General features: G+C 47.0%; 1 protein-coding gene across 2 annotated transcripts in view; it reads left to right on the top strand.

Annotated features, from left to right (window-relative positions):
• Positions 1-387: 387 nt before the first annotated feature.
• The window catches only part of YPEL2 (yippee like 2), a 58,789-nt gene continuing 38,947 nt past the window's right edge, over positions 388-20,229 (top strand). Inside the window, exon 1 of one of the 2 annotated variants that reach the window (XM_032871913.1) lies at positions 388-564. The gene's annotated coding sequence lies outside the window, so the exon portion shown is untranslated. Of the gene's footprint in view, positions 565-19,903; positions 20,148-20,229 lie in introns of those variants that run through there. The other variant, XM_032871914.1, reaches the window with a different exon arrangement.

Genomic DNA, 20,229 nt, shown 5'->3' with positions numbered 1-20,229 from the left:
TACAGCCTCCCCACTCCTAACCCTAGGTTCCAGGAATCCCAGCCTTGACCTGGGGACAAAACCCAAACGCAAATAAACGGTCTCTTCCCAAGCACTGAAAGCCAACCATCCTCATCACTCTGTCTCTCTGTTCCTTCAGTCGGTGGCCCTGCTTAGCCAAGCTTTGCCGGCGGAGCCGCGCCGGGCCAGACCGGGCTCTGGAAGCACTCCCCGCACCCCAGCCGGCCCAGGACAGAGCGGTGGGGGGTGGGAGGTTGGGGAAGCGGGGGGGCGGAGTTCCGTCCTTCGCTGATTGGCTTCGGGAGGATGGGCTGCGGCCGAGCCGAGCCAACCCGCGGCATGTTGCTATGTGCTAAGGCGAGGGGATAGGCGCGGGGGCGCGTCCGTCACAGGGCAGCCCCCGGCCCCGACCCGAGGGATGCGGAGTGGCGGCGGCGGCAGTGGCGGAGACTGTGGCTTTAAGAGCGCGCCCGGAGCCCGGGAGCCAGCCGGGCGGTCCTTCGCTGCTGCGCACCCCGGCGGAGCTGAGCCCAGCGCTGGCCGGACGGGGCAGCCTGCTGCCCGGTAAGCAGACCTGGCGCGCGGCGCGGGCCGGGCGCGCGTGGGCGTGGGGCGCGCTGTCAGCGCGGACGCCTCGCACCCGGCGCGGGGCTCGGGTCCCGTAGCCCCTCCTGCCCGGCCAGGGCGGAGCGCGCGGCACCCCTTGCGCTGCGCCGCCGAGGCGGGGTTCTGCGTGGGGTCCCCGTGGGGGCCGCGGGCGCGCGGGGTGGGAAGCGGGCCGCCGGGGCCACGTGACCGGTTTGTTTACAAACACTGCCGGCCCTGCGGCTGGCTGCGGAGGGACCCGTGGCGGCTCGGGTTCCCGGGTCGGCGTCGGGGACTTGCGCGAGGAGCCGGGCAAGTCTAGGGTGCGTGCTTTGGTGGATGGGACTTGGACACCGGGTCGCTGCTGCTTCTCAGCATACTTTTTGCGGGTTCGGGCTCCCTGGGGGTCGGGAGGGGTGCTTCGGGCGTTTTCTGTCCCTGGTGACGCTGGGCCTCCGCTAGAGACACTGGGTTCGAGGCCGCCGCCCTCGGGGCCCCCCGCCTGTGGGGGACTGGCAGCCCACGAAACTCCCAGGAGCGCTTGGCCGGCCCTGGGCCGAGGTAACTGCAGCCGAGTTCCTGCCTGGCCGCTTCCCGGAGCCTCCCCACTGCCCTTGCCAAGGGGGTGGGCGCCGAGTTCTCTCCTGCCCGATGGAATGTAGGGGCCTCTCCAGCGAGTACCTCCCAGGAACTGGCGCAGAGGGGCAGACCCGACCTCTCACTGCTTTAAGTTCACCCTCCTTGGCCGCTGACCTCCTCTGGGTGTCTTGACTCAAGTTGGGGGTTGGGGTAGCCACCTGTTCTTTTGGACGAAGCCCAGGAGACTGCCACCTCTGACTTCACTCTCCTCTTACAAGCACTTAAAAAGCCAAGTGAGTGAGTGTCCTCCGTTTGTCTCTGTTGCAAGTTAGCAGACCCTCCCGTAGTCCCACCGCCATGAACAGCACACGAAACTGCACCTGGGTTTGCTGGGGTTTTTGCTTTTTGGCCTTCTCGTCCGTTTGCTGCCTTGGGGTTACAAGGCTCTTTTAAGTGAGTCCTTGCTTCTGGTGAATCTAAGCGCTAACAAGACCTCTAGCTATTTATCTATTCTTTGCCCTTCCTCTGTTGTTCTCTTTTGGTCCAGCAAGATGGGGTTCCCTGTCCTAGGGCGTTGGACAAGCAGGGAAGTTTTCTGCTTCCCTGTATCCCATTTGGTGACTGAACATGGGCAGAGCAAGGAGCTTGGGGTTAGAACTTAAGTGACTTGCCAGAGGTAACTCCTGTCACTCACTGGCTCTGGGGAGGGACTTGATTTCACGTGCTTGATGCTCTTCAGTACTCTCCTGGTTGTGAGAAATCCGTTTGTAATCAGTGGGCTTGGATGACCACTCCCTAGCTTTCCTTTGTCAACTTCATGGCCACAGGATGCAAAGATGGGCGGAATCTGAGTTCTATTCCTCTCCTCATTTCCTTAGCACTTAGACTAAGGATGAATCTTGCTCCTGATGAGGAACATTTTAATTCCTCTGAACTGTGATATGAGTGGCTAAAAGTTCTTTACCAAGGAACAGGTCCAGCCTGAGGAGAGTTGTGCCACCTTCCCTTTGGCACCATCCTTTATCCCCAGCTTCATGGTAAGGGTCTCAGACAAGAGTGGGGGCCTTGGGGCTCATACCTCTCCTTAACTTATTTACCTTATTGGTTTAGTATTTGATAATAGAATTTCTGGGATCTGTCTTGGGATCTGTGCTTGAACTAAAATAAAAAAACTTGAAGTTAGGGGTGGAAAATGGGAAATAAACATCATGTACAAGGGTACCGTTTTCCTTCTTCCCTCAAGGAGAGTGGTTTCAAACTTTGGGATCCAAAGTAAGGAATACCTTTTCACTGCACTGAGGTCCACAACTGTGGTAAGTTCCAGGAAACAAATGTTCTTGCTACCTGCAGTGTGCTATTTTTTTCCCCTCCATTAAAAAACAAACAAAAAACCCAACTGCTGGTCATGGCCTGTTAATTTGATTTCTTTAGCAAATGGGTGAATGGGTGATGGCCCACCGTTTAAGAAACATTGCTTTAGGACAGAGGTCCTCAAACTTGAATGTGCACCAAGATGACCTGAAAAGTGTTTAAAAATGCAGTCTGTCAGTCAACTCTGGAGATGTTTATTCTCAGTGGGGTGCATTTTTATTAAGTGGACCATGAGATTGTGATGCAGGTGGTCAATGAGAAACCCAGATCTAATGGGAATTGGGGGCAATGAACAATGAAAGGCATTATTAACTGGATATGAAGCATGCAGAGCCTTAGTCACATATGTAACCTATTCTGTGCAAACTCAAGATCACTCATCTGCTGGTCACACTAGCCTAGGCTTTGAAAAGTCCAAGAGTGTGTTTGCTTTTAGCTGCTGTGAAGCCTTGGCCATAGGAACCCCGCATCCCTCCCACACCACTCTGCTCAGTCCATTTGAAGACTGCTGTTTGGTGTTCTGTATGGCTGGATGTTTCTAGGTGTGTGGGATGGGGGTTGTGAGTAGTGCTGATGAGTATGCTATACTATTCATAGATTATTAAAATCATTAAACAGTGAAAAATCAGATAGTTTTGAGGCAGTGACATAGTTATTATCCCTGGGGTATTAACAATTGGCCTGTAGAAAATGTCAGTGTTGTTTAATAGCTGAGTATTCCAAGCCATGTGGCCTGGGGGAAGGGCAGGCAGGCTGTTGATTTTGTTTGGGAGTATGGGGGAGTCAGGGGTTTGTCAACAGTTGTTAATGATATTAGCATAAGTTGTTAATAAGATGAGTTGTTAATAAGAGTTTCCCTGACCTCCTTGCCTACCTCAGCCCTGGTTCTTTCCTGTGATGACATCTTGGCTCCTTTGTGCAGGTGAATCTTGTTACCTCTATCTCTACCTTCAGGCACAAACATACCCACACCTGATGCATCCCCGTGTTAGAAGTTTTCCTCTTATTGAGTCCAAACATGTTGGTAAAAGAAATTTCCTTGAATTAATCAAAGCTGCATTTAGCTTCAAATAGAACTCTGTCCCAGTTCAAATTCAACAGTGGTCCTTCCTGCCAAAGGTATGCTTAATATGGGAATACTAACTGTAGGCTTGTTGAAATGAATGATGTTCAGTATGGTCAAGCCACTCACATTTAGGATGTCTGTTTTTGAGCCTGTAATAAAGAAGAAAGCAACAAATGGATGGCAGAGGATAGGATGTCCTAGTATAGAAAAGGAGAGGGAGGAGATGTCCAGGTAGTACTCAAATGGAGGATAAGTGTCAGTTTCCTTTGTCAGTTATCTTGGCATTTCCCTAGGGTCCATCAACAAACCACTAGGTGCTCTGTTACATTCCCTTAGCCTGAAGGGGTCTAAAACTGTGGAAAGGGAGTCCTCTTTTTTAAACTTGAGCTTCCCAATTTTGGAAAGCCAGGGCCTGCAGGCTAATGGTATTTTGTTAGAGTTGATAGTTTTTAATGATCTTTTCCTTAACAAAAGATGAGACATGCATCTTTAAAGGACCACACCTACCCGAATTTTCCTGAGATTTGGGAATATAGCCCCTGGAGGGTTTAAAATAAAATCGGATTATGCTATTCTCCTGGTTAAAGTTTTCCAGTGGCTTCCTATAATCCAGCTCCCTTCCCTGTGGGCATTGTACATCTTGTCTCCTTCCTCCAGCCTCTTTCCCCTCATCTCCTACAGGTCCTTGCCAGGTCCGTGTGTGCCAGCTTTCCTCCGGTTTCTGAAATGTTGAAGGTTTGTTTTTGTCATTGGGCTTTTCTACTGGTAGTTATTCTTTCCAGAATGCGATTCTCTATAAATTTTTACCTGATTGGCTCTTGGGTCTCCGGAGAACCTCTCTCAGATCAGTTATCTAGAACAACAACTCCCGTCCCTGCCCCTCTTAATCCCCTTAATTTTATTTTTTTCAAGGGACTTTAATACCATCTGGAAATACATTATCTGCTTGATGGCTAGATGCTTCTATCTCACTGCTGACAGTACCTCGCATCCGTAGCTCTGGATAAGTATCTACCCATCAGTGGAATGAATGAATAAAGAGAGCCAAGGTTTTGAGTCTCTAAGAGTAGGAAATAATACTTTCATTTTCAAGAGGAGAAGAGGAAAAGAATTTTTCTCTCCCTTTTCCTGGGGTGTGATAGTGTTCCCTTGGAATTTATTTCAGGATTTCCGCTTTTCACTATTTTTCACCCTTTTACACTTTTTAGTAGGTCTCTAGAAGTTCCGTTGTCATTTTGTTGTGTTAATAAACCGCCCCCACCTCCCCCAGTAGCTTTATTTTGTTTTCACTTTTCCTGACAAACAAGCATTTCTACCACTAATCACATTTCATTAATACTAGGAGGTACTATTAAGTAGGGCTAAGAACCTGGGCTTTGGAACCAAAAAGACCTGGATAATTAGCTTTGTGACCTTGGGCAATTTGCTAAAAATCTCTAAATCTCTGTTCTTTATTCTTTATTTGTAAAATAGGACTAATAATAGTTATTGTCTCACATAATTGATAAGGACAAAATGAGGGGATGTATAGGAAACCAGGCACAGAGCCTGGCACATAAACACTTGCTGTTAGCTTTTATTTATTTATTTTAAAGAGAAAGCACGTGGGCATGCGATCTGGACGGGGAGAGGGGCAGAGGAGAGAATCTCAAGCCTACTTTGGCCCACGTGTTCAGCCTGACTTGACCCTGAGATCATGACCTTAGAGCTGAAAACAAGAGCCCCACACTTAACCGACTGAGCCACCCAGGCTCCCTGCTGTTAGCTTTTAATAATAACACTCACAGTTAGATTTCCCTCCTCTCTTTGGCAGGAATTCCCAGCCCATTGATTTGGGAGTGTGCAGTAAGAGGGAGAAAACCACCCTATCTTAAATTAGTGCCAGTAAATGAAGACCCAACATGTCACGGAGATCTAAGACTAGAGTGGAAGTTAGGAATCCTCTAATCACAGACTGCTACCCACCTTTTGATGATAACACCTACGTGAAAGAAGTCGTGGGAGTTTTTGGAAGGACAGGTCGTCTGCCTGTTCCTCTGGCCATTCTTAGTTTATCCTTCGATTAAGCTAGGCTGGCTGAAAGCTGCATATTTGGACCATGTTACCTCAGCCCCTCCAGAATTATTTTCACTGAGATGAACTTGGGTGTCCTGCCCTTTGCTTTCATGGAGGGACACAGTCCTAAACAGCTTTATAACTCTAGTATATTTCTCAAAAAGGGATGATGTTGCTGCTCCTTTAAGCTACAGTTTCACTTAGTATTCCCTGTAAGTAGTTAATAGGAGAAATTTCGTTCAGGGGCAAGTGCCAGAAAAAGCTTTTGCCTCTTCTGAGGAATGGGCATGATATTTCTTTGTGGACAATTGGAAATGTATAACTGATCCTGTTTCTCTTTTTTGCTTTGGGGGCCAGGAAGCACAGAGCCAAATGTGTGGCCTGACTTCAGTAACTTTAGGGCCCCTCATCCTAATTTTTTCCTTGTAATTTGTATTTTCTCTAATTTCAAGTTAATGATTTATCATTCTTTTTTTAATTGGATGGCTGCTGATTTGGGTATTAAAATCATTTCAGATTTTCCATTTTAGAGATACAAACATTGAGGTTCAAGTAGGCAAAAAGGACTTGGTTAAGACAGAGCTAATTAAGGCAAAACAGAGACTGTAAACCATACCTTTCATTTCTAGGCCCAGAGTTCTTTCTGTTCCTCTATGTTCTTGAAGAATGTCAACTCCTGAATAAACCTCCCGATAACCCATAATGTCCTGATCCTAGGTAAAGCCTACCTCCTTTCTGTGATGAGGCAAAGTAATATTCTGCCTATGAGGTAACAACACTGCCACTCACATTCCTGGTTGGGTCAGCAGCCCTGTGCTCTCCTGTTTCCTGAGCTACAGCCTTCCCCTGTGGTCTTGAGAATGTGGTATGTCTAGAGTTGGTGGTTTTGATCTGAAACTAGATTGCCAGCTCAGAATGAAATTTGTCTCTAGTGTCTGGAGTTCCCTTGTCTATTTCTTATTAGGGAAGGAAGGCTTGATTTCCAGATGGCCGATGGGTGTCACTAAGGCTGAAACAGGGTCTTGTCATGAACAGGAGCTGAATTTGGTTCTGCTGAAGAAAGTGGCATTATTTTATCTGATAAGAAATTTAATAATAGGAAATACTGACCTTACCAATGATTTGTTTTGTCTTCCCTGCTGTTTTGGTTGTGAGTACCTGGGGCAAGAGAGGATAGGCTTGGAGCATATCCTGCCTGAATCAGTAGCATTTTGATTCCTATTTTGGGCTGCTTAGAAGAGGAACCTCTGGCCTAGGGCTGAAAATGAACCTTGGTTTTGCTTTATTTTCCTAGCTAATAACAATTCAACAGATAACATAAGACCTTTGGGAGATGAAGATGGGATAAGCTATGGACCCTGCCCCTAAGAGCATACACTCAAGGAGGAGTGATTAAGGCATATGTGTCAATAACCAGAGTATAAGGTACAAAAAGCTTAAAGTCATTATGGAGCTACAGAAAGAAGGGTGGGTGTTCGGAGATGGAGGTGTGAAGAATGATGAGGATTTAAACATGCAGAAACGCTCCAGGGGGAACAGTGTGTGCAAAGGCACAGAGATATGAACATAAAAGGTAATGTACGGTGAATGTTCAGTAGGCACATGAGATGTTGGAAAGAGAACATTGGGATTTTGCTTAGGCTGCTATTGCTACAGTTTACTTATTTTTTTTTTCCCCAAAGTTTATTTTTTTAGTAGTCTCTACACCCAGCATGGGGCTCGAAGCCACGGCCCCGAGACCAAGAGTCCCATGCTCTACTGAGCCAGCCAGACACCCCACTATTGCTACAGTTTAGAGTAACTCCATGGAAATGGACTGTTGGCTTCCATTCACAGAAGTCTGTGAACAATGGTTAGTTGACATAGATAATAGACATCCTCAAAAATGGGACTATCCCTAGAGATTCCCAAACCTGGCTGCCATAAGAATTTCTGGTCCAACCACAGGCCTACAAAATGAGAATTTTTAGCTAGGGAATCTAATAAAAGCAAGCAAATAATAGTCCCCCCCCCTACAGTTTTCCCAAGTTTTTTTCTGATGTAGTCACCCCTACATGTCTGAGGCCTGGGAATAACTGAGGTAGTTGATCTTCTTAGCAGAAACCATCTACGCAGCATCTTCGACCTTTGGCCTCCTTCCCCTCACTGTATTTTGCCACTTCCTTTCCTTCACTTGTTTGTATCTCCTGCATGTGTCATCCATTATATTTGTCTCCTGTTTATCTCTTCTCTTACTGCTTTGGTCTTTTGTCTCTTGGGGGTCCCTCCCTAAATTGATCCACAGCCAAATGGACTGTAAAGTAGAAATGAATTCCCTTTCAGTATTTGTTGTATTAATGGTATAAGCATATGTACTGTGTATAAATGCAAATTAAATAGGGCATTTGGTTAGTTTTCCTTACATGATTCTTTCTTTTCCCCCCTCAGATCCTAAAGGAAACAAACGATCGCTATGTGTGACTGCTGCCTTAAAGCTAAAAATCCCTTAGCAGGAAGATATGACAGGAACTGAAAACTGTTTTTTTTCTTGTGCCTGATCTATTGTCCTGCTTTCTGGTTGAGGTTATTCCCTTCCCTCATTTGTTTCCTCGTATTTCTATAATTAAAAGTTGAAGCAGTGAGCCAGCCCTGAGAGTTTGAAGATGTTCTAAGAGCACTTGGCTCTTCCTCTGAAAGGTGTTCTGCTTGTTGCTGTAATAAGGGCTTTAAGGACCAATGACGCCCATCTTCCGTGGCTCATCTGGGTTGAAGGATCCATGTGGGGTAGGGGTAGAGGTTTGTCAAAGGATTCAAATCCTGGTCCTGGTACTTTCTAGTGGAGTGATCTTGGGCAAAATGTTTAATTTCTTGACTTTTTTCCTCACCTTTCAAACAAGAGTAATCATAGTAATTCCTGCCTCTCTGGGTTGTTGTGAGGATTAATTGAGCTCATCCATATCAAGTACTTGGCCCCTCATGGAACCAAGATAGGAAATTATTATTATAAACTGTAGAGTCCCAGAGGCTTACTGACAGCAGATGACTACTCCTCTTACCTCCTCCCCTCACTTCCTACATTCCTTCGACCAAGGAGTCTGAACTCTTACTGTAAGCCAGGCTTTGGCCTGGGTAGGAAGGATGATTAACCAGAAGTGGTCTTGGGCCAGGAATGGCTCACAATCGGGGTGTGGGGGCAGGGACTTACCATAAACAACCAGCTTTGTGGATGTTTCTTGAATTATATGAAAAGCTGCATGGGCAGCATCCATGGCGCCCCTTGATGTGCCAGGCCTGAAAGGAAAAGAAGTTCTCATTCTTCCTAACAAACCTTCTGCCATTCCCATAACAGGAGAAATCTAGAAAGCTGCTCTAGAATCAGTCTTTCCCTCTCCATCCTCCTCCTCTTCCTCTTCTTCAGTAGATGGCAACAATACTAGATGGCAGTTTAATAATTCTTAGGACAGTATACATCCATCTTTGAGCTGGTGAAGCTTGGGACTTTAGACATACAGGCCTCCCTTTGAAAGTGCTTCTGCCTCCCCCCCCCCCCCCGCCCCCCGCCTTCAGTTTTAAGTTCAGTTTCCAAATTCCAATTGTGGAGAGGCAGAGAGCCCAGCCACAGATGTCAGAGTCTGGAGTTTGGGATTTATTTGAATTGGGAGATTAAAGTGAGGACACCAAAGGCATGCTGACAGCTGAACAACAGAATTGTATTGGCAGATTGGGGATGGATGGTTTGTAACTAATTGGGGCCCCAGCTGTGCCTTGGGGAGCAGCAGTTAAAGAGAAATCAAGGTCATGCAGTGCCCAGGGTCCAAAGAAGTTCATTTATTCAGTAAATAATATTTGATCTTTGAGAGTGTGAGATACAGACGACAGTCAGATAATCTCCCCAGTAAAATAGAGCTGCAGCTGTGAAGAGTGTTCCGCCTGTGGGAGAGGAACCTGGGCAGTGGGCGTTGGTGGAGGCTAAGGGGATGGGTCCCCTGTGAAGTCACTTCCAAAGATTGTCTGCCATCTCTTTGCTATTTTCCAGAATGTTGTTTTCTTGATAGATCTTCTAAGTGACTGTTTTAAACTGTGGTTCAAGTGTAGCCCTGTCTGGGGGCAGAGGGATGGACCCGGCCCCACTCTGGGTCCCAGAGCATGAGAAAAAAATATTTATTTTGTTTTCACTAGGATTGTCTTCTCTGAGCCTGTACAATACAAGGACTGATGCTGAGGGCAGCAGTCTCTGGGGGACTGGAGGAAAAGGGGAGATCTAGCCTTGTTTTGAACACAGAATCGGGGGGCTGGGTTTAGGGACCCCTTTCCTTGCTGACCTGAACTGTATCTGACAGTTCATTTTTCTCCACCTCAGAGTGTCCCAGGGAGGTTCTGTGGGGACCACCTTGGGAGAAAGAACCTTTGTGGGTTGGAAGTCTGAGGGTTTCTCTGGGAGTCAGAAGTCTATGCCAGTCTGGGGAGGGTCCTTTGGAAAGCTACCTGGTGGCACTCAGATGGTGTGAAGGGCCAGGGGAGGTGGAATGGGAAGTACTTCTGCCATCCGACAGCACAGATACAGGCATCAGACAGTCTTGTCATGTGTTCTTTTGGAGCCATGGCTCCACAGTTCTGAGTTTCATGCTCCATTCCAGCCCAAGTGAGTTGACATCACAGGAGTTTGCTGGCTTTTCAACTTTGTGGAGCTCTAATGGTATGCGAGTCCCGTGTGATGGCCAGAATTAGATATTTTAAATGCACTGGATAGTGTTTAAGTAAGATTAAAAATATCAGCTTTACAGGGCAGCACAGTTTCACTAATGGTCACTCACTTTACTCAGTTAGTTACCATTTATCAAGATTCTCTGGAGGGGGAGAAAAAGACTCTGATATGCCTGAGACTAGGAGACCAAGGGGCGTTAAAGACTGGATTTGAGCTGCAGGAAGCTCCCAGTCTGGGAGACAGATGGGAACAGTGTGATGGAGTGCCATTCAGGCAAAAAGAGTGTTTTGCATGCTGGGAAAAGGGAGCCACCACCTCTGCTTAGGGTCTCATTTGGGTATTAAGGGATGATCAGGCATTTAGCAGGTGATGAAGATAGGTTAGGGCTTTGCAAGAGGCTGAACCAGCTTGGGAAAAGGTAGTGAACAAGCTTGGTCCGCTGGGGAAACAGGTTTGCAGGGAGGTGGGAAGGTGATAGTGAAGAGAGATGAGGAGAATAAGGAGAATCAGCCCAGTTTCTTAGTGCCACTGGAGGGGTTGGACCTTGTCCTATAGGCTGCTAGGTAACCACTGGAGGTTTTGAAACTTGAGCGATGTGATCAGATTGTGTTGTATAAATAGAATTCTAGAATGGGCTGGAGAGGTAAGAGCTGAGTCAGGGAGACCAGTTTAGGAAGCTGTCACGTGAGTTCAGGATGAGGGAGGGGAGGGCTTACACAGTGCTGCTGGCAATAGCTATGAAGATGGCTGTGGGATACTGGATTACAGAGCCAACTGTCTAGGGGACTGAAGGACTGCGACATAGAAGGGAGAGAAAGAGTAAAGGGTCTTGACTGCTTTGGCAACTTGGCCTTCAGGAGAAAGGAACAGAATTAGGGTGAGGGCGGTAGGACCCAGGGGAAGGGGAAAAATGGTGCTGGCTTTGGAGGCATTTGGTTTGAAATGCCTTCCTAGGAGCCAGTTAGAGGCCTCCTTTAGAAAGGAATCCAGGCTTCAGGGGCAGGAGGCAAAGGTTTAGAAGACTTGGGTGTGGCTAAGGATGTACGTGGGGAGCAGGCAGTCAGGCACATGGTAGAAACACCTCCAAGGAGGAGGAGGAAGAGCAGCCAGAGAGGTGGAGGCTTAGAGAAAGAGAAGCAGCAGGAGAGGCATGAGGTGCAGGAGAGAGTTTGAGGGGAAAGTAGGCTCAACCAACCACAAGAGAACTAACTGAATGCAACACCAGAGCCAAATGGTGTTAGCATTCAAAAGTTTTAGTGTTTGGACTTGGCATGCTGGAGGCTACCCATGTTTTTGTAACTCAAAAGCCTGGTTGTGATAAATGATATTCATGGAGCTTTGCCAGAAGGCTTTGTAGCTCTTCCATTCCTCTGGAGAGTCTGTATCAGTGGATCTAGCCAGATCATCAGAAAGCTGTGTTCTTGGACTGCCCTGACTTGACCCCCATGTAGAATCCCTTTTACTGAATTGCCCTTTGGTGTTGACTTAAGCTGTGCATTTTCATGGAGGGACCTCTGAGGAACAATCTTGGAAGAGTTTTATGGTAGGAACTGTTGGTGTGTGCTGAAGATCTTGTCCACTGGGTTCATTGCTCGTGGTTCCCTCTGCAACCACCCACAGAAGAAGTGTCTCTGAGAAGATCTGTAGCTTGAGGGCCATTTGGGTGGCTCAGTTCGTTAAGTAACTGCCTTTAGCTCAGGTCATGATCCTGGAGTCCCGGGATCAAGTCCCGCATCAGGCTCCCCACTCAGTGGGGAGTCTGCTTCTCCCTCTGATCCTCTCCCCTCTCATGCTCGCACACTTGAGCGCTCTCTCTCTCTCTCTCTCTCTCAAATAAATAAATAAATAAATACTTTAAAAAAATCTGTAGCTTGAACAACCAGGATTTATAGGAACTGTAAACCTTATTAACTACTGATTTTTCTTTTCTGCCTTGCTTACTACAGAGCTCAAAGCCAAATATGCAATTGAAATTCAGTAAATATTTAGCAGCTTAATATAAGCATGCATTTCTCTGTCTAATATAAGCATGCATTTCTCTGTCCTAACTCATCTTGTGTTCTTCTGCTTTTCTTACCCTAATTTCATCTATTTTAAAAGTATTGTTTGGGGCGCCTGGGTGGCTCAGTGGGTTAAGCCTCTGCCTTCAGCTCAGGTCATGATCTCGGGGTCCTGGGATCAAGCCCCTTGTTGGACTTTCTGCTCAGTGGGGAGCCTGCTACCCCCCCCCACCGCCTGCCTCTCTGCCAACTTGTGATTTCTGTTAAATAAATGGATAAAATCTTTAAAAAAAAAAGTATTGTATGTTTTTGTAAGTTACCTTAAATCCTCTTTTTGGAGTTGGGAATTGTATAAGAAAAAGGCGGAAACCATTGATGAACTTCAGTCAGGTAGTGAATCTTCAGACAGATCATTTGGGTTTTTAACATTATTTTTTATTGAAATTGTAGAAACAATGCAAAGTAATACCTGATCTCTTCATAGCCAGCTAGTAGCAGCTACTTCTGTCTGATACCTGGTGAATTCCATGCCAGTGTCTGGATGTTCAAGGGGAACCACCTTCTCTCTCTGCAGATGTTCTGACAGATGCAGGCCTCATGTGGGGACCTTCCCAGGTCCCCAGAGTGTTGACCTGAGTGCCATTTAGTAATATATTGCTCTGCCAACAGATGTTGCAAAGGCACCGTCCAGCAGCCATTTCTGAGTGGGCTCTGCACGACTGACATGTTCTGAAATCAAAGTCTTACCACAGTGAAGGCTGGTGGATGGCTACTGGGCTCTGGGGCAGGATTTGGCTGGCAGAGACATCCTTACAGCATGGAATCAGAGCTTAAAGAGCCGAAGGAATCTTAGAGCTCATGTAGGATTATCATCTGACAGATAAGCCCTGTGAAATCAGGACTAGGCCCTGTGTCCAGGGTAGAGATGAATGGTTGGCTTTGTTTATGAAAGACCATGGTTCCTTGACTGTCCAAGCTGACTTTTATTATCATCGGGATGAATTTGAAATGAAGTACCACCTGGGTCCGGTGCTATACAGTGGGTAACTATGAAATGATGACAGTGATTTTCCTGTGTGCCTTGCTCATCAGCTCTACGGTCGTTATAATAGGGGCATTTCAGTAAAGTTGTTAGTAGTGGCCTCATGAGTCAATGTGGGCTGCCAGGGTAACTTTTCCACTGCGATAAGTGATGGATTGGTCTGTTGTTTGGAATGGTACAGCAATAATGTAAGATCCCCAGCTAAGCCACAAGAACCTGCTTAAAATCACAGTGTACCTTTAAGTGGATTAATTTAGGCCCTACCCCTCTGACCACCATGAATCCACATGGGAGACAGAGTCACTGCTCCTTTGGGTCCTGTGAATAGGAACAGTTCCCGCACTTTTTCTCCGTTGCTGGTGAGGACGATTGTAGCTAATTAGCAGTATTGAATGCAAACGCAGGTGCCAGGTGCTGTGCTGAGTGCTCTACTTGGAATGTCTCATTTGATTTCTTTTGTCTCCTCCACAAGGTAGGCAGTGTTGGTCCTTTTCAGGCAACTTGCCCAGTGGTAAGGCAGTTAGTGAGTGAGAAGAAGCGAGACTGGACCCAGGTCTATTGGCTTCTAGATCCTGTAAGCCCTCACTTATTTGATGGTCCAAGAAAATTGGGTCTCCGCTCCCTGGTCTGGGTTCAGGATTCTGGTGAGATTAGGAATGGGGAAGGAGGACCTTCCTTCTGGGATAGAGGCCTTCCACGGACATTGTCTCTTTTTTCTGCCTCCCAGTCCTAGAAATGGCTCACCAGGTCCTTTTCCACTGTTGCCTTTTATTCCCTCTAATTAGGACTTCTCCCTTTCCCAATACATGTATATATTGAACCTAGGCCCCACAAAAGCAAAGAATGAACCTGGATGTCAATGACGGGCCTTTGGTTCACACCCAAGACTTAGAACATCTGTAGTCCTGAGGAACCATAGTTCTGGGCATCTTAGCACAGGATCTGAGTGGGCGCAGTCAGGGTAGAATAGTATTTCATGGGCCTTGGGGACTCAGAGTAACTTTGCCTCCTACCTCGGTACTAGAGGGAGAAGGGAGGGGCCTCAGTCATGTCTGCTACTCACATGGGTGGGTGGACTGGTCTAGTCAGCAGCCTGATGGGACACAGAGGGAGTTTAGTTCAATAATGGCTGCTACTGTGTGCTGCTGAGTCCAGGGAGTACAAGAATGTGGTCCCTACTCTTGGAGCTTACCTCTAGTAGAGGATACAGAGGCAGAAAAGGATAATTTTAGTTTTGATATAGTCAGTGTTTCAGTAGAGGTGAGCCCAGTGGAAGGACCAATAAACCCCATGTAGAGGTGAGTGGTGTTTTGTTTTTTTCCCCTTAAGACTTTTAAAAAATCCTGTTTATTTGAGAGAGAGCATGAGCAGGGGGCAGGGGAGAGCGAGGGAGAAGCAGACTCCCCTCCGAGCAGGGAGACCGAAGTAGGACTCCATCCCAGGACCCTGGGATCATGATCTGAGCCGAAAGCACCCCCTGAGCTGAGTCTTAATGGACAAGTTAAAGGGCCTGGTGAGGGGCGCCTGGATGGCTCAGGTCATGATCCTGGGGTCCTGGGATCAAGCCCCACATTGGGCTCGGCTCCCTGATCACTGGGGAGCCTCTTGCTTCTCCCCCTGCCTGCCACTCCCCCTGCTTGTGCTCTTCTCTGTCTTTGTCAAATAAATATTTTTTAAAAGTAAAAGAAAATAAAAGAAGTAGTAGCTCCAGCCACAGGAGAAGACCATCCCATTGTTTTTGTTGGGTGTTTGGTGGAGGGTGGGCAAAGACTGCCTGGAAAAGAAGTGGGGTGTGGAAGCACTTCTACTCCTTTCTAGCTCAGTGGCTTTTGGCAAGTTATTCAGCCACTGGACCCTTAGCTTCCCCAACTGATACGAGCATACACAGTGTTGGCACACAATACACACCACAATTACAACTATTATTACTCTTAGTGGTCAATTAAAAAAAAATGCTGCTGCTTAAAAAAAGAAGAAAAAGAAAAAGGAGACCCGAGAGTTACATTGCCAGTTCTGTGAGGACACTCTAGCTTGTCCTCGGGCATCACAGGAGATAGTCCTATTGGGGTGATATTTCTCCAAACCTAGACTTCTCAAGGAAAGACAAGCAGGTGATGACATTGGAGGAGCCATTGGAGTGTTACCCTAATTGCTGTTGAGGTCTTTCGAAGAGGTGGCTTCCTCAGTGGCCAAGCTCCCACAGGCCCTAAGGGAATACCAAGAACATAGCATCTCTGATTTACACAACCCTAGAAGGTCTCTGTACCTCTTTTCCCCCTGAAATCCACCTTCTGCATTTCAGCCAGTAGAAAAAGTAGATTTGACCATGACCACTCTCATGGCCTTCAGAAAGGCAATACAGGGCAGTGGTTTAGAAGATGGGTTCTAGAACCTTGCTCAGGAATTTCAGATCTCAAGTTTTATCCTACACAAGCTGTGTGCCCTGGGGCATGTTTATTTGACCTCTCTGGACCATACTTTCCTCATAAGAAAAGAAGAAGAATAATAGCAACCTCCGGAGGCTCTGTGAGGACTAACTAAGCTAATACTCCACATGGGCACCTGGCAGGTAGGAAGTGCACAGTCAGGTTTCAGGCATCTTACGCTGCCAGCCAGCTGCCATCAGCACCCACGTATTGCTTCTCACTCTTCTCTGCCATCTCATACTCTGCGCTCCCATTTTTTAAGCTGACATTAAGGGTCTGCCCTGTGTTAGGGACTGTCTTAAGTGCTCCAGTTTAGCAACCAAATTCTTTTAGTTCCCCCGAATACACTATACTTTACACACCCTTGCACGGTTTTGCTGATGCTGTGACCTCAGCCCGAGGCATCCTTCCTATTTTTCCTCACCAGGCCATTGCTTTATTTATTTGTTTGTTTATTTATTTATTATTTATTTATTTATTTAAGATTTTTACTTATTTGACAGAGACAGAGCAAGCAAGCACAAGTCAGGGGAGCAGCAGGCAGAGAAAGAGGGAGAAATAGGCTTCCCGCCCAGAGGGGAGCCCAGTGCCCCAATGCGGGGCTTGATCCCAAGACCTTGGGATCATGACCTGAGCAGGAGGCAGATGCTAAATGACTGAGCCACCCAGGCGTCCCCTCCCCCCATCTTCTCAGTTTCTGTGGCCCCTTGTGTCGCACCTCGTTCATCCAGTTCCTTCATGGCTTACCTGGAGCATTCCTACTTCCTACCCCACCATCCTGGGACCACGCAGACATTTGTTTTGAGTTCCAGCTGCCTCGGTGGCTCCCTGTGGAAGAGGCCTGTCAGGTGAGACGGCCAGGTTCGCTGTGTGCTGCCTGTGCTTTTGGCTCTCCGAGTGCAGTAGCTGAGGCGTTTGTTTTTAATCATAATAGTTCACATCTTTTCTTTCCATGCTGATCAGCAGGAGCCAGCTGGGGGTGGTAGCAAATCTTCCTTTAATTTCCACTGTGATGGATTATTGCTTCACTTAAAATGGTGTTTAATTTGTACATGTGCCCTGAGGCTTTTAAACATCGAGCTCATTTGACGATTGTTGGAAATCAATTTGGACTCCACAGTATGTTGGACTCCATGAGTTGGACTCATGGAGCCCCATGGAGCCTGTGGCCCCATTATAAGTACCAAAGTCCAAAAATCAGAATGTGGTGAGTTCTACAGCCCCATAATGGTCATTTCTTCCTTTAAAGAAAAAAAACTCAGGGGCACCTGGGTGGCTCAGTTGATTAAGCATCTGACTTCAAGGCCCAGATCATGATCTCAGGGTCTGCTCAGCAGGGAGCCTGCTTGTCCCTCACCCTGCTCATGCTCTCTCACTCTCTTTTTTCTCTCTCTCTCTCAATAAATAATAAATAAATAAAAATCTTTTTAAAAAACTAAAAAAAAAAAAAAAGAATAAATCCATCTATTTTACTTTCCTTCCTAACAATTGACTCAGAGAAGCAGCTTTTAAAATTTTCCCTTAGGAAAGAAGACAGTAATAGGTGATTATTTTTGGGACCTCGCTGTCACCTCTTTCCTGTGACAGCCTGCTCTCTTTCTTCTCAGGCACAAAGACCCTCTCTTGATTCGGCTTTAGCTTGCTTTCTCCTGACTTCTCTCATTGCTTCCAGCTTGCCCCGTCGTGGTTGAACAAGATGTGTATTTCAACAAGCCACTTTTCCCTTCCTTCCTTCTCAGGGAAGGAGTCCTGTTTTGGATGCCTATGAATTTCTGTGAGAGAGGGAGGGGAGCAGAGTGACAGCAGAGTCCCATGCTGGCTGGCTAGGCACTCTGAGGTTTCTCTAGCACCAAGCAGCCTGGGACGTTGCTTACGGGGTCATTTCTTGTCTTTAAGTTCAGAGCTATGGTGTGTGATGAGTGTGTGCATGGGTATGGGTTTGTATGTACAGTATGTATGTATAGTACGGACTGTAAATGCTTATTCTTCAGAAGGTAGCTTTGAACAAATTTTGGAATTCAGATTTGAAGCTGAGCATAACAGAAACCCCTGCCTGCAAACTTTTTTGTTTGTTTGTTTCCTACAGAAGAGAAGTGAGAAAAGAAATAATTCTACTCTGGGGAAATGCATAATTTAGAAGCTGTCTGCATGTATAAGAAAACAGACTCTGTGGCTGCTCTGTAAACCCAGACTGGCAGCCAGGGCTCATGGTTTCCTTTTCTTCCTTCAGTGTTTTTATAACACGGATGGGACCCCTGCTCTGAGAGCTCCCCACTGGGCAGTGAGGGCTGTGGACTTCAGAAGCTGGCCTGAGGCAAGCCTCCAGCTCGTTTCCCTGCCTGTTTTTCCTATTTCTTACCCTGACCTACCACCCCTTTTTTCCTGGAGATACTGCCCTTTCTGAGAGCGAAACAGGGCTATTGGAAAGTTCAAGGGTATTTCAGGAAATGTCAGACAGGGTACTTGTCTCTTTCTACCATCTATAACAACTCAACAGCCTCAACACCCAACACGATTGAGCTACCATGGGCTTACGTTTTGACCACACTTCACCTTACCTACTATCAGGGGATGTCCAGGATGAGAAAGAGGGGCTCTAGATCCAAGGGGTCATATGTATTCCTTCCTCATCTTCTGGCCAGTCCTAACTCCAGTGCCAGGGAAACCCATTCTCCCCTCCATAGTCTCCCAAGACTATGTATCCAACTATTTCTATAATGTTCAGTGTCACCTGATTTCACATCTTTAAAAATAGTGGTGGGTGAACCAAGCAGGGAAAACACTATGCCTGGGTCCTTGTAGGTCTGATTTCCTTCAGCAGTTGGGCATCTTCATGTGTAATTGGTCACCCTGAACGGGCAGCCCTGTGTGGCTCAGGAGTGCTCAAGGGAAATGCGGGGTGAGAGTAGTGACCGCTGTTTTCCTTCAGCCTGGTGCTGGGCAGTGCTGTTGGCCCCTCAGGAAGATGTACAGAGGCCCAGGGGTGTAGTGACTTTCAGTGACTGCTGTGGTGGGAAGGATGTCAGGGAGGAGGACATCAGCCCTTTGGAAAGATTTAGTTAGTAAGGTTTAGAGGAAAAAGAGAACTATGATTTGCAGCTTTCTCTAAACATCCAGATGGATCCCAGACATAATCCCGCAAAGAAGATCTGATTTTGTTTGTCTTCCTCCCCCATCTCTCTAAATAATTTTATCTTCAAAGTGTGGTGCAGGCATTAATTAACACTGTGCCTCCCCTGGGAGGTAGGCAAGTGGGAACACCACCCCTGTCAGTGAAGCCCAAGGAATAGGCAGGTCCAGAAGCTTTGGGCAGGGGAGCCCGAGAGGCACAGTGTGCCTTGGACCTTGGGGCTTTCCCCTCAGACCTTTACTTGGACATAGCCCGGAAACCACCCACTTTCTCAGTGTCCTTGGTTCCCAGTAGAATAGAATTGCTGAGGCAATGGCAGGAGAGATGTTTGGTGCTGTGGGATGACTAATGGAAATTTTGAGGGTTGAAGAGAAATTCTGGTAAAATTCACTGTCATTGTGAATTCTAGATGCAGGAGTCTGATTATGTCATTTGTTTCATTCATTTGCTTGCTTGCTTTTCAGACAAAAAAGTACTGAGCATCTATTTCTGGGCAAGGTATAGCAAAGGAAATCATTTTGCCTAAAAGAGCTGGCTAGCCACGAGGAACCCTGCTGGTTGGGAGTTTGATCCTTTGTATCTTGCTTCGTCCCAAGCAAAGGGTGGTGGGGTTTGTTATCTCTGTAGGTGGTGGGGTTTTTGTTGTTGTTGTTGCTGTTTGTTTAAGATTTTATTTAATAGAGAGTGCGTGTGCGTGCGTGCAAGAGAGAACGAGGCAGAGGTAGAAGTGGACTCCCCACTGAGCAGGCAGCCCAGTGCAAGGCTTGATCCCAGGACCCCGGGATCATGACCTGAGCTGAAGGCAGCTGCTTAACTGAATGAACCACCCAGGTATCTGCTAGGTGGTGGTTTTAAGTAGTCGAAGACTACTGGTATCTGGAGGTGGATGAGAAATACATACATGACTGTTGATCTAGTGACTTTGTAGAGGTTAAACTTTTCATTTAGCCTTTATCTTGGTTGGCTCAGAAGAGGAGGCCACTTAAGAGTCTTCTCTTTGGAGCTACAGGTGGCACATCCTTAATCCTGGCCTCTTCTATGGTTCCCTAAGAATGGTGTTCATGCCAGTGTCTGAATGTTGGTGGAGGGTACCTTGGGTGACTGCTGAGAAGAACCCTGGGTTGATACTGAACCTCCAACTCTGGACAAGCAGCAGCACTGAGATCCCCAGTAGTTCCTTTCTCATAATTGGGTGTCTTGACAATGATGGTAAGAAACAGAGAAGCGGTCATTTCTTCCTGTAAATGTTGCCCTCTCTCTTGGTTGGCAGTTGGACTTGACTTGCTTTGCA

This window comes from Lontra canadensis, unplaced genomic scaffold, assembly GCF_010015895.1.
Source record: "Lontra canadensis isolate GAN:19392208 unplaced genomic scaffold, GSC_riverotter_1.0 scaffold43, whole genome shotgun sequence".
NCBI lineage: Eukaryota > Metazoa > Chordata > Mammalia > Carnivora > Mustelidae > Lontra > Lontra canadensis.
The sequence above is the reverse complement of the archived record's forward strand: the minus strand, read 5'-3'. Positions and strand labels throughout refer to the sequence as shown.